This window comes from Triticum aestivum, chromosome 1D, assembly GCF_018294505.1.
Source record: "Triticum aestivum cultivar Chinese Spring chromosome 1D, IWGSC CS RefSeq v2.1, whole genome shotgun sequence".
NCBI lineage: Eukaryota > Viridiplantae > Streptophyta > Magnoliopsida > Poales > Poaceae > Triticum > Triticum aestivum.
This window is the reverse complement of record NC_057796.1, coordinates 27,122,155-27,134,665: the sequence shown is the minus strand read 5'-3', so window position 1 is coordinate 27,134,665 and position 12,511 is coordinate 27,122,155.

Sequence of the window (12,511 nt, the reverse complement as noted above, 5' to 3'; positions counted from 1 at the left end):
AGAGATAGAGGCGGGAGGAAAGGGGGGCGCCGCCCCCTCTCCTAGTCCAATTCAGTCTCCTTCCCTATGGGGAACACACCACCCCTTTGTGGGCTGGTGTGCCTCCCTCCTATGGCCCATATGTTCCCCTGGGGGGTTCCGGTAACACCCCCCCCCCGGTACTCTGATATGTACCCGATACTCTCCGGAACACTTCCGGTGTCCGAATACTATCATCCAATATATCAATATTTACCTCTCGACAATTTCGAGACTCCTCGTCATGTCCGTGATCTCATCCGGGACTCTGAACAATATTCGGTCACCAAATCACATAACTCATATAATACAAATCGTCATCGAACGTTAAGCGTGCGGACCCTACGGGTTCGAGAACTATGTAGACATGACTGAGACACCTCTCCGGTCAATAACAAATAGTAGAACCTGGATGCTCATATTGGCTCCCACATATTCAACGAAGATCTTTATCGGTCGAACCGCAATGACAATATACGTTATTCCCTTTGTCATCGGTATGTTACTTGCCCGAGATTCGATCGTCGGTATCTTCATACCTAGTTCAATCTCGTTACCGGCAAGTCTCTATACTCGTTCCGTAATGCATCATCTCATAACTAACTCATTAGTCATATTGCTTGCAAGGCTTATCATGATGTGCATTACCCAGAGGGTCCAGAGATACCTCCGATACTTGGAGTGACAAATCCTAATCTCAATCTATGCCAACAAAACAAACACCTTCGGAGATACCTATAGAGCATCTTTATAATCACCCAGTTACGTTGTGACGCTTGATAGCATACAAGGTATTCCTCCAGTATCCGGGAGTTGCATAATCTCATAGTCAAAGGAATATGTATAAGTCATGAAGAAAGCAATAGCAATAAAACTTAACGATCATTATGCTAAGCTAACGGATGCGTCTTGTCCATCACATCATTCTCCTAATGATGTGATCCCGTTCATCAAATGACAACACATGTCTATGGTTCGGAAACTTAACCATCTTTGATTAACGAGCTAGTATAGTAGAGGCTTACTAGGGACACTGTGTTTTGTCTATGTATTCACACATGTATCAAGTTTCCGGATAATATAATTCTAGCATGAATAATAAACATTTATCATGATATAAGGAAATATAAAATAATAACTTTATTATTGCCTCTTGGGAATATTTTCTTCAATTGTATAGGTGCACTAGTTCGGCGAAGAGATGGTGATACAAGTGCAATATGGATGGTAGATATAGGTTTTTGTAATCTGAAAATATAAAAACAGCAAGGTAAAAAGTAACAAAGTGAGCAAAAACGGTATTGCAATGCTTGGAAACAAGGCCTAGGGTTCATACTTTCACTAGTGAACAATGATAATATAATTATATCATATAACAATCCCTTAATGTGCAACAAAGAGTCACTCCAAAGTCACTAATAGCGGAGAACAAACGAAGAGATTATTGTAGGGTACAGAACCACCTCAAAGTTATTCTTTCTGGTCGATCTATTGGGCTATTCCTATAAGTGTCACAAACAGCCCTAGAGTTCATACTAAAACAATACCTTAAGATACACATTAACCAAAACCCTAATGTCACCTAGATACTCCAATGTCACCACAAGTATCCGCGGGTTTGATTATACGATATGCATCACACAATCTCAGATTCATCTATTCAAACCAACACAAAGAACTTCAAAGAGTGCCCCAAAGTTTCTACCAGAGAGTCAAGACGAAAATGTGTGCCAACCCCTATGCATAAGTTCACAAGGTCATAGAACCCGCAAGTTGATCACCAAAACATGCATCAAGTGGATCACGTGATTATCCCATTCTCACCATAGATAAGCACATGCAAGACATACATCAAGTGTTCTCAAATCCTTAAAGACTCAATCTGATAAGATAACTTCAAAGGGAAAACTCAATCCATTACAAGAAGGTAGAGGGGGAGAAACATCATAAGATCCAACTATAATAGCAAAGCTCGCGGTACATCAAGATCGTGCCAAATAAAGAACACGAGAGAGAGAGAGAGAGATCAAACACATAGCTACTGGTACATACCCTCAGCCCCGAGGTGAACTACTCCCTCCTCGTCATGGAGAGCGCCGGGATGATGAAGATGGCCACCGGTGATGATTCTCCCCTCCGACAGAGTGCCGGAACAGGGTCCCGATTGGTTTTTGGTGGCTACAAAGGCTTGCGGTGGCGGAACTCCCGATCTAGGTTTATTTTCGGGGGTTTCTGTATTTATAGGAATTTTTGGCGTCAGTTTCACGTCAACGGCGTCCACGAGTTAACCACAAGGACGGAGCACCCTCCCCGGGGGTAGGGCGCGCCCTCCACTCTTGTGGTTGGCTCGGGACTCTTCTGGCCTAACTCTTTTGCTTCGGGGGCTTCTTCTGGTCCAAAAAATCACCGTAAATTTTTAGGTCAATTGGACTCCATTTGATATTCCTTTTCTGCGAAACTCAAAAACAAGGAAAAAACTGAAACTGGCACTGGGCTCTAGGTTAATAGGTTAGTCCCAAAAATCATATAAAATAGCATATAAATGCATATAAAACATCCAAGATGGATAATATAATAGCATGGAACAATCAAAAATTATAGATATGTTGGAGACGTATCAAGCATCCCCAATCTTAATTCCTACTCGTCCTCGAGTAGGTAAATGATAAAAACAGAATTTTTGATGTGGAATGCTACCTATCATATTCATCCATGTAATTTTCCTTATTGTGGAATGAATGTTCAGATCCATAAGATTCAAAACAAAAGTTTAATATTGACATAAAAACAATAATACTTCAAGCATACTAATAAAGCAATCATGTCTTCTCAAAATAACATGGCCAAAGAAAGTTATCCCTACAAAATCATATAGTCTGGCTATGCTCCATCTTCATCACACAAAGTATTAAATCATGCACAACCCCGGTGACTGATACGTCCATTTTGCATCAGGCTTTTATATCGATATTTATTGCATTATGGGTTGTTATTACGCATTATGTCACAATACTTATGCCTTTTCTCTCTTATTTTACAAGGTTTACATGAAGAGGGAGAATGCTGCAGTTGGAATTCTGGGCTGGAAAAGGAGCAAATATTAGAGACCTATTCTGCACAACTCCAAAAGTCCTGAAATTTCATGGAAGTTCGTTTTGGAATACATTAGAAATATTGGGCAAAGAAAGCACCAGAGGGGGGCCACACCCTGTCCAAGAGGGTGGGGGACGCGCCCCCATGCCTCGTGGGCCCCCTGGTAGGCCTCCGGTGCCCATCTTTTGCTATATGAAGTGTTTCTCCCTGGAAAAAAATTAGAAGGAAGCTTTCGGGACGAAGCGCCGCCGTCTCGACGCGGAACCTTGGCGGAACCAACCTAGGGCTCCGGCGGAGCTGTTCCGCTGAGGAAACATCCCTCCGGGAGGGGTAAATCATCACCATCGATCCTCTCATCGGGAGGGGGTCAATCTCCATCAACATCTTCACCAGCGCCATCTCATCTCAAACCCTAGTTCATCTCTTGTATCCAATCTTTGTCTCAAAACCTCAGATTGGTACCTGTGGGTTGCTAGTTGGTTTATTTGGTGGAAGATCATATGTTCAGATCCTTTATGCATATTAATACCCCTCTGGTTATGAACATGAATATGATTTGTGAGTAGTTACGTTTGTTCCTGAGGACATGGGAGAAGTCTTGCTATAAGTAGTCATGTGAATTTGGTATTCATTCGATATTTTGATGAGATGTATGTTGTCTTTCCTCTACTGGTGTTATGTGAATGTCGACTACATGACACTTCACCATTGTTTGGGCCTAGGGGAAGGCATTGGGAAGTAATAAGTAGACGATGGGTTGCTAGAGTGACAAAAGCTTAAACCCTAGTTTATGCGTTGCTTCGTAAGGGGCTAATTTGGATCCATATGTTTCATGCTATGGTTAGGTTTACCTTAATACTTCTTTTGTAGTTGCGGATGCTTGCAAGAGGGGTTAATCATAAGTGGGATGCTTGTCCAAGCAAGGGAAGTACCCAAGCACCGGTCCACCCACATATCAACTTATCGAAGTAACGAACGTGAATCATATGAGCATGATGAAAACTAGCTTGACGATAATTCCCATGTGTCCTCGGGAGCGTTTTCCTTCATATAAGAGTTTGTCCAGGCTTTTCCTTTTCTACAAAAAGGATTGGGCCACCTTGCTGCACCTTGTTTACTTTTGTTTCTTGTTACCCATTACAAATTACCTTATCACAAAACTATCTGTTACCGATAATTTCAGTGCTTGCAGGAAATACCTTACTGAAAACCGTTTGTCATTTCCTTTTGCTCCTCGTTGGGTTTGACACTCTTACTTATCGAAAGGACTACGATGGATCCCCTATACTTGTGGGTCATCAAGACTCTTTTCTAGCGCCGTTTCCGGGGAGTGAAGCGCCTTTGGTAAGTGGAACTTGGTAAGGAAAATTTTATATAGTGTGCTGAAATTTACTGTCACTTGTTACTATGGAAAGTAATCCTTTGAGGGGCTTGTTCGGGGTATCTTCACCCCGACCAGTAGAGCAAAGTGTTGCTCCTCAACCTACTGAACCTACTAAAAATGTTTACTTTGAAATTCCTTCGGGTATGATAGAGAAACTGCTATCTAATCCTTTTACAGGAGATGGAACATTGCATCCCGATTTGTACCTAATCTATGTGGATGAAGTTTGTGGATTATTTAAACTTGCAGGTATGCCCAGTGATGTTTTCAAGAAGAAGGTCTTCTCTTTATCTTTGAAGGGAAAGGCATTGACATGATTTAGGCTATGCGATGATATTGGATCATGGAACTACAACCGATTGAAATTGGAATTTCATCATAAGTTTTACCTATGCATCTGGTTCATCGTGATGCTAATTATATATATATAATTTTTGGCCTCGCGAAGGAGAAAGCATCGCTCAAGCTTGGGGGAGGCTTAAGTCAATGTTATATTCATGCCCCAATCATGAGCTCTCAAGAGAAATTATTATTCAAAAAATTTATGCTCGGCTTTCTCTCAATAATCGCTCCATGCTCGATACTTCTTGTACTGGTTCTTTTATGATGAAGACTATTGAATTCAGATGGGATTTATTGGAAAGAATTAAACGCAACTGAGAAGTTTGATTGTGTTAAATCTTTTATGGATACCGATGCTTTTCGTGAATTTAGCACTAAATATGGACTTGACACTGAGATAGTAGCTTCTTTCTGTGAATCATTTGCTACTCATGTTGATCTTCCTAAGGAGAGGTGGTTTAAATACCATCCTCCCATTGAAGTAAAAATAGTTGAACCTATTAAACTTGAAGAAAAGTCTATCACTTACAATGTTGATCCTATTGTTCCTACCGCTTATATTGAGAAACCACCTTTCCCTGTTAGAATAAAGGATCATGCTAAAGCTTCAACTGTGGTCAACAAAAGTAATATTAGAACACCTCAATCCTCTGAGAAAATTAAAGTTTAACCTAGTATTGCTATGGTTAAAGATCTCTTGGTTGATAATATTGATGGGCATGTTATTTACTTATGTGATGAAGCCGCTAGAATTGCTAAACCTGATACTAAATATAAACATAGACCTGTTGTTGGCATGCCTGTTGTTTCGGTTAAAATAGGAGATCATTGCTATCATGGCTTATGTGATATGGGTGCTAGTGTCAGTGCAATACCGTATACCTTATATAAAGAAATTATGCATGATATTGCACCTGCTGAGATAGAAGATATTAATGTTACTATTAAGCTCGCCAATAGAGATACTATCTCACCGGTTGCGATTGTTAGAGATGTTGAAGTCTTGTGTGGGAAAATTAAATATCCTATTGATTTTCTTGTTCTTGCTTCCCCACAAGATAACTTTTGCCCCATTATATTTGGTAGACCCTTCTTGAATACTGTTAATGCTAAGATAGACTGCAAAAAGGATATTGTTTCTGTTGGTTTAGGGGATATGTCTCATGATTTTAATTTTGCTAAATTTCGTAGACAACCCCATTATAAAGAATTGCCTAGTAACGATGAAATTATTGGTCTTGCTTCTATTGTCGTGCCTCCTAGTGATCCTTTAGAACAATATTTGCTAGACCATGAAAATGATATGTTTATGAATGAAAGAATGGAAATAGATGAAGTATTCTTTAAACAGGGACCTATTTTGAAACACAACTTGCCTGTTGAAATTCTAGGGGATCCTCCTCCACCCAAGGGAGATCCCGTGTTTGAGCTTAAACCATTACCTGATACTCTTAAATATTCTTATCTTGATGAAAAGAATATATATCCTATTATTATTAGTGCTAACCTTTCGGAGCAAGAAGAAGAGAAATTATTGAAAACTCTGAAGAAGCACCGTAATGCTATTGGATATACTCTGGATGATCTTAAGGGCATTAGTCCCACTCTATGCCAGCACAAAATAAAATTCGAGAAAGACGCTAAACCGGTTGTTGATCACCAACGAAGGTTAAACCCTAAGATGAAAGAAGTGGTAAGCAAAGAAATACTAAAGCTTCTGGAGGCAGGTATAATTTATCCCGTTGCTGATAGTCAGTGGGTAAGTCCTATCCATTGTGTCCCTAAGAAGGGAGGTATTACTGTTGTTCCTAATGATAAAGATGAATTGATCCCACAAAGAATTGTTACAGGTTATAGAATGGTAATTGATTTCCACAAACTAAATAAAGCTACTAAAAAGGATCATTACCCTTTACCTTTTATTGATCAAATGCTAGAAAGATTATCCAAACATACACATTTTAGCTTTCTAGACGGTTATTCTGGTTTCTCTCAAATACCCGTGTCAAAAGAGGATCAAGAAAAGACCACTTTTACTTGCCCTTTCGGTACCTTTGATTATAGATGTATGCCTTTTGGTTTATGCAATGCACCTGCTACCTTTCAAAGATGTATGACTGCTATATTCTCTGGCTTTTGTGAAAAGATTTTTGAGGTTTTCATGGATGATTTTTCCGTATATGGAACTTCTTTTGATGATTGCTTAATCAACCTTGATCGAGTTTTGCAGAGATGTGAAGAAACTAATCTTGTCTTGAATTGGGAAAAGTGCCACTTTATGGTTAATGAAGGTATTGTCTTGGGGCATAAAATTTCTGAAAGAGGTATTGAAGTTGATAAAGCTAAAGTTGATGCTATTGAAAAGATGTCGTGTCCTAAGGACATTAAAGGTATAAGAAGTTTCCTTGGTCAATGCCGATTTTTATAGGAGGTTCATTAAAGACTTCTCGAAAATTTCTAGGCCTCTGACTAATCTTTTACAAAAAGATGTTCCTTTTGTCTTTGATGATGATTGTGTAGAAGCATTTGAAATACTTAAGAAAGCCTTGATTTCTGCACCTATTGTTCAGCCTCCTGATTGGAATTTACCCTTCGAAATTATGTGTGATGCTAGTGATTATGCTGTAGGTGTTGTTTTAGGACAAAGAGTTGATAAGAAATTAAATGTTATCCAATATGCTAGTAAAACTCTAGACAGTGCCCGGAGAAATTATGCTACTACTGAAAACGAATTTTTAGCAGTTGTATTTGCTTGTGATAAGTTCAGACCTTATATTGTTGATTCTAAAGTAACTGTTCACACTGATCATGCTGCTATTAAATATCTTATGGAAAAGAAAGATGCTAAACCTAGACTTATTAGATGGGTGCTCTTGTTACAAGAATTTGATTTGCATATTATTGATAGAAAGGGAGCTGAGAACCCCGTTGTAGACAACTTATCTAGGTTAGAGAATGTTCTTGATGACCCACTACCTATTGATGATAGCTTTCCTGATGAACAATTAGCTGTCATAAATGCTTCTCGTACTGCTCCATGGTGTGCTGATTATGCTAATTACATTGTTGCTAAATTTATGCCACCTAGTTTCACATACCAGCAAAAGAAAAAGTTTTTCTATGATTTAAGACATTACTTCTGGGATAACCCACACCTTTATAAAGAAGGAGTAGATGGTGTTATTAGACGTTGTGTACCTAAGCATGAACAGGAACATATCCTACGCAAGTGTCACTCTGAGGCTTATGGAGGACACCACGCTGGAGATAGAACTGCACATAAGGTATTGCAATCCGGTTTTTATTGCCCCACTCTTTTCAATTATGCCCGTAAGTTTGTCTTGTCTTGTGATGAATGTCAAAGAATTGGTAATATTAGTAGACGTCAAGAAATGCCTATGAACTATTCACTTGTTATTGAACCATTTGATGTTTGGGGTTTTGATTATATGGGACCGTTTCCTTCCTCTAATGGGTATACACATATTTTAGTTGCTGTTGATTACGTTACTAAGTGGGTAGAAGCTATTCCAACTAGTAGTGCTGATCATAACACCTCTATTAAGATGCTTAAAGAAGTTATTTTTCCGAGGTTTGGAGTCCCTAGATATTTAATGACTGATGGTGGTTCACATTTTATTCATGGTGCTTTTCGTAAAATGCTTGCTAAATATGACGTTAATCATAGAATTGCATCTCCATACCACCCACAGTCTAGTGGTCAAGTAGAATTGAGTAATAGGGAGATTTAATTAATTTTACAAAAGACTATTAATAGATCTAGAAAGAATTGGTCCAAGAAACTCGATGATGCATTATGGGCCTATAGAACTGCATATAAAAATCCTATGGGTATGTCTCCATATAAAATAGTTTATGGAAAAGCATGTCACTTGCCTCTCGAACTAGAACATAAGGCATATTGGGCCATTAGAGAGCTCAATTATGATTTCAAACTTGCCAGTGAGAAGAGGCTATTTGACATTAGCTCACTTGATGAATGGAGAACCCATGCCTATGAGAATGCCAAACTGTTTAAGGAAAAGGTTAAAAGATGGCATGACAAAATGATACAAAAGCGTGAGTTTAATGTAGGTGATTATGTCTTGTTATAAAACTCTCGTTTAAGATTTTTTGCAGGAAAACTCCTCTCTAAATGGGAAGGTCCTTAGGTTATCGAGGAGGTCTACCGTTCCGGTGCCACAAAAATTAACAACTTCGAGGGCACGAATCCGAAGGTGGTGAACGGTCAAAGAATCAAACATTATATCTCAGGTAATCCCATAAATGTTGAAACTAATGTTATTGAAACCGTAACCCCGGAGGAATACATAAGGGACACTTTCCAGAACGTTTCAGACTCTGAAAAGGAATAGGTATGTGGTACGGTAAGTAAACCGACTCCAAAACATTTCTAATAGCAATTTTTCTCCGTTTTGGAATATTTAAGAAAATAGGAAAGTAAGAAGTAGTCCGGGAAGGACACGAGGCATCCACGAGGGTGGAGGGCGCGCCCCCCTGCCTCGTGGGCACTTCGTGTGCTCTTCGGACTCCATTTTCTTGCACGATACTTCTTTTGTTCGGTAAAAATTCATTATATAATCTCCCGAAGGTTTTGACCCTCGTATCACGCAAATATCTCCTGCTTTTGTTTCGAGCTGTTTTTGTTGGGGAACGTAGCAGAAATTCAAAATTTTCCTACGTGTCACCAAGATCAATCTAGGAGATGCTAGGAATGAGAGGGGAGGAGTGCATCTACATACCCTTGTAGATCGCGAGCGGAAGCGTTCAAGAGAACGGGGTTGATGGAGTCGTACTCGTCGTGATCCAAATCAGCGATGATCCTAGCGCCGAACGGACGGCACCTCCGTGTTCAACACACGTACGGAGCGGGGACGTCTCCTCCTTCTTGATCCAGCAAGGGGGGAGGAGAAGTTGATGGAGATCCAGCAGCACGACGGCGTGGTGGTGGAAGTAGCGGGATCCCGGCAGGGCTTCGCCAAGCGCAAGCGGGGAGGAAGAGGTGTCACGGGAGGGAGGGAGGCGCCAAGGCTTGGGGTGCTGCTCCCATGCGCCTCCCCACTATATATAGGGGTGGAGGGGGCTGGTTTCTTGCCCTCCAAGTCCATTGGGGCGTTGGCAAAGGTGGGGGGAAAGAAATCCCATCATTTCCCTTCCCCACCGATTGTTATCCCCCTTTTGTAGGGATCTTGATCTTATCCCTTCGGGATATGATCTTATTCCTTCTAAGGTGGGATCTTGGTGGGCCTTGACCAGGGGTGTGGGGCCTTGCCCCCACTACCCACGTTCATGTGGGTCCCCCCATGCAGGTGGGCCCCACTTCGGAACCTTCTAGAACCTTCCTGGTACAATACCGAAAAATCCCGAACATTTTCCGGTGGCCAAAATAGGACTTCCCATATATAAATCTTTACCTCCGGACCATTCCGGAACTCCTCGTGACGTCCGGGATCTCATCCGGGACTCCGGACGACTTTCGAATTTCCGCATACTAATATCTCTACAACCCTAGCGTCACCGAACCTTAAGTGTGTAGACCCTACGGGTTCGGGACCCATGCAGACATGACCGAGACGACTCTCCGGTCAATAACCAACAGCGGGATCTGGATACCCATGTTGGCTCCCACATGTTCCACGATGATCTCATCGGATGAACCACGATGTCGAGGATTCAATCAATCCTGTATACAATTCCCTTTGTCAATCGGTACGTTACTTGCCCGAGATTCGATCGTCGGTATCCCAATACCTTGTTCAATCTCATTACCGGCAAGTCACTTTACTCGTACCATAATGCATGATCCCATGACCAAACACTTGGTCACATTGAGCTCATTATGATGATGCATTACCGAGTGGGCCCAGAGATACCTCTCCGTCATACGGAGTGACAAATCCCAGTCTCGATTCGTGCCAACCCAACAGACACTTTCGGAGATACCCGTAGTGCACCTTTATAGCCACCCAGTTACGTTGTGACGTTTGGCACACCCAAAGCACTCCTATGGTATCCGGGAGTTTCACAATCTCATGTTCTAAGGAAATGATACTTGACATTTGGAAAAGCTCTAGCAAACAAACTACACGATCTTGTGCTATGCTTAGGATTGGGTCTTGTCCATCACATCATTCTCCTAATGATGTGATCCCGTTATCAATGACATCCAATGTCCATAGTCAGGAAACCATGACTATCTGTAGATCAACGAGCTAGTCAACTAGAGGCTCACTAGGGACATGTTGTGGTCTATGTATTAACACATGTATTACGGTTTCCAGTTAATACAATTATAGCATGAACAATAGACAATTATCATGAACAAGGAAATACAATAATAACCATTTTATTATTGCCTCTAGGGCATATTTCCAACAGTTTTCTGCCAGAGTTGTCAAGGCCAGGCATCATGTCGTCCCCCTCCTCCAACAATGAGGGTGACGATGCTTGGCTAATGAAGATAGAGCTGAAGAGAGAAGAACCTGGGGAGATTAACAAGGTTTATAGGATCAAGAAGGCCACGGAGGATCAAGCTCCGGGAGAAGAAGAAGAAGACATCCTTCAACCTCATTACAATCTTCTTACCCCTACTGAAATTGAAGCTTTCAAGATGATTGAAATAGTTCGGGTGCAGAACAAGTATCTAACTCGTGAAAATATTCTGTTGCAAGATCATATCACCGTACTCAAGGGCATTATTCGTAAGTTGGAGCACCTCCTACGCTCGATGTTGGACGACAAGCCTACATCATCAACAATCCCTTCATCACCACCAAAGGAGAACTGAGTATTGGGTATAGGCACTCCCCTTGGCAACTGCCAAGTTTGGGGGATGTGCCCCGGTATCGTATCACCATCACACTTCTATCTTTACTGTTTTTCTTAGTTCGATCCTTTTGGAATATCTTGATCTAGTAGAATAAAGTTTTAGTATGATCTAGTTTTGACATTTGCTTTATGATCCTTCTATGTAATCGAGTCCGTGAGCTATATAATAAAGATTAGTCTTGAGTCGAGGGCTTGGTTATCTTGCTACGATCTTGAGGGAATAATAAGAAAAAGAAAGAATAAAAATAATTAAAGAGATCATATTGATCTTATGGAGAGTAATGACTTCACATATAAAAGAGTATGATGAATAAAAATTGTTGAGAGTTGACAAACATAGTTTTGGTCATCGTTGCAATTAATAGGAAGTAATAAAGAAAGAAAGGTTTTCACATATAAATATACTATCTTGGACATCTTTTATGATTGTGAGCACTCATTAAAATATGACATGATAAAAAGTTGATGTTGGACAAGGAAGACAACGTAATGGGTTATGTTTTCTTATATCCGAAATAAAGTATATTGTCATGGATCATCCAACATGTTGAGCTTGCCTTTCCTCCTCATGATAGCCAAATTCCTTGCACCAAGTAGAGATACTACTTGTGCTTCTGAATATCCCTAAACCCACTTTTGCCATGAGTGTCCACCATACCTACCTATGGATTGAGTAAGATCCTTCAAGGAAGTTGTCATTGTTGCATGCAATAAAAATTGCTCTCTAAATATGTATGATCTATTAGTGTGGAGAAAATAAGATTTATACGATCTTGTGATATGGAAGCCATAAAAGCGATGGACTACATAATAAAGGTCCCTATC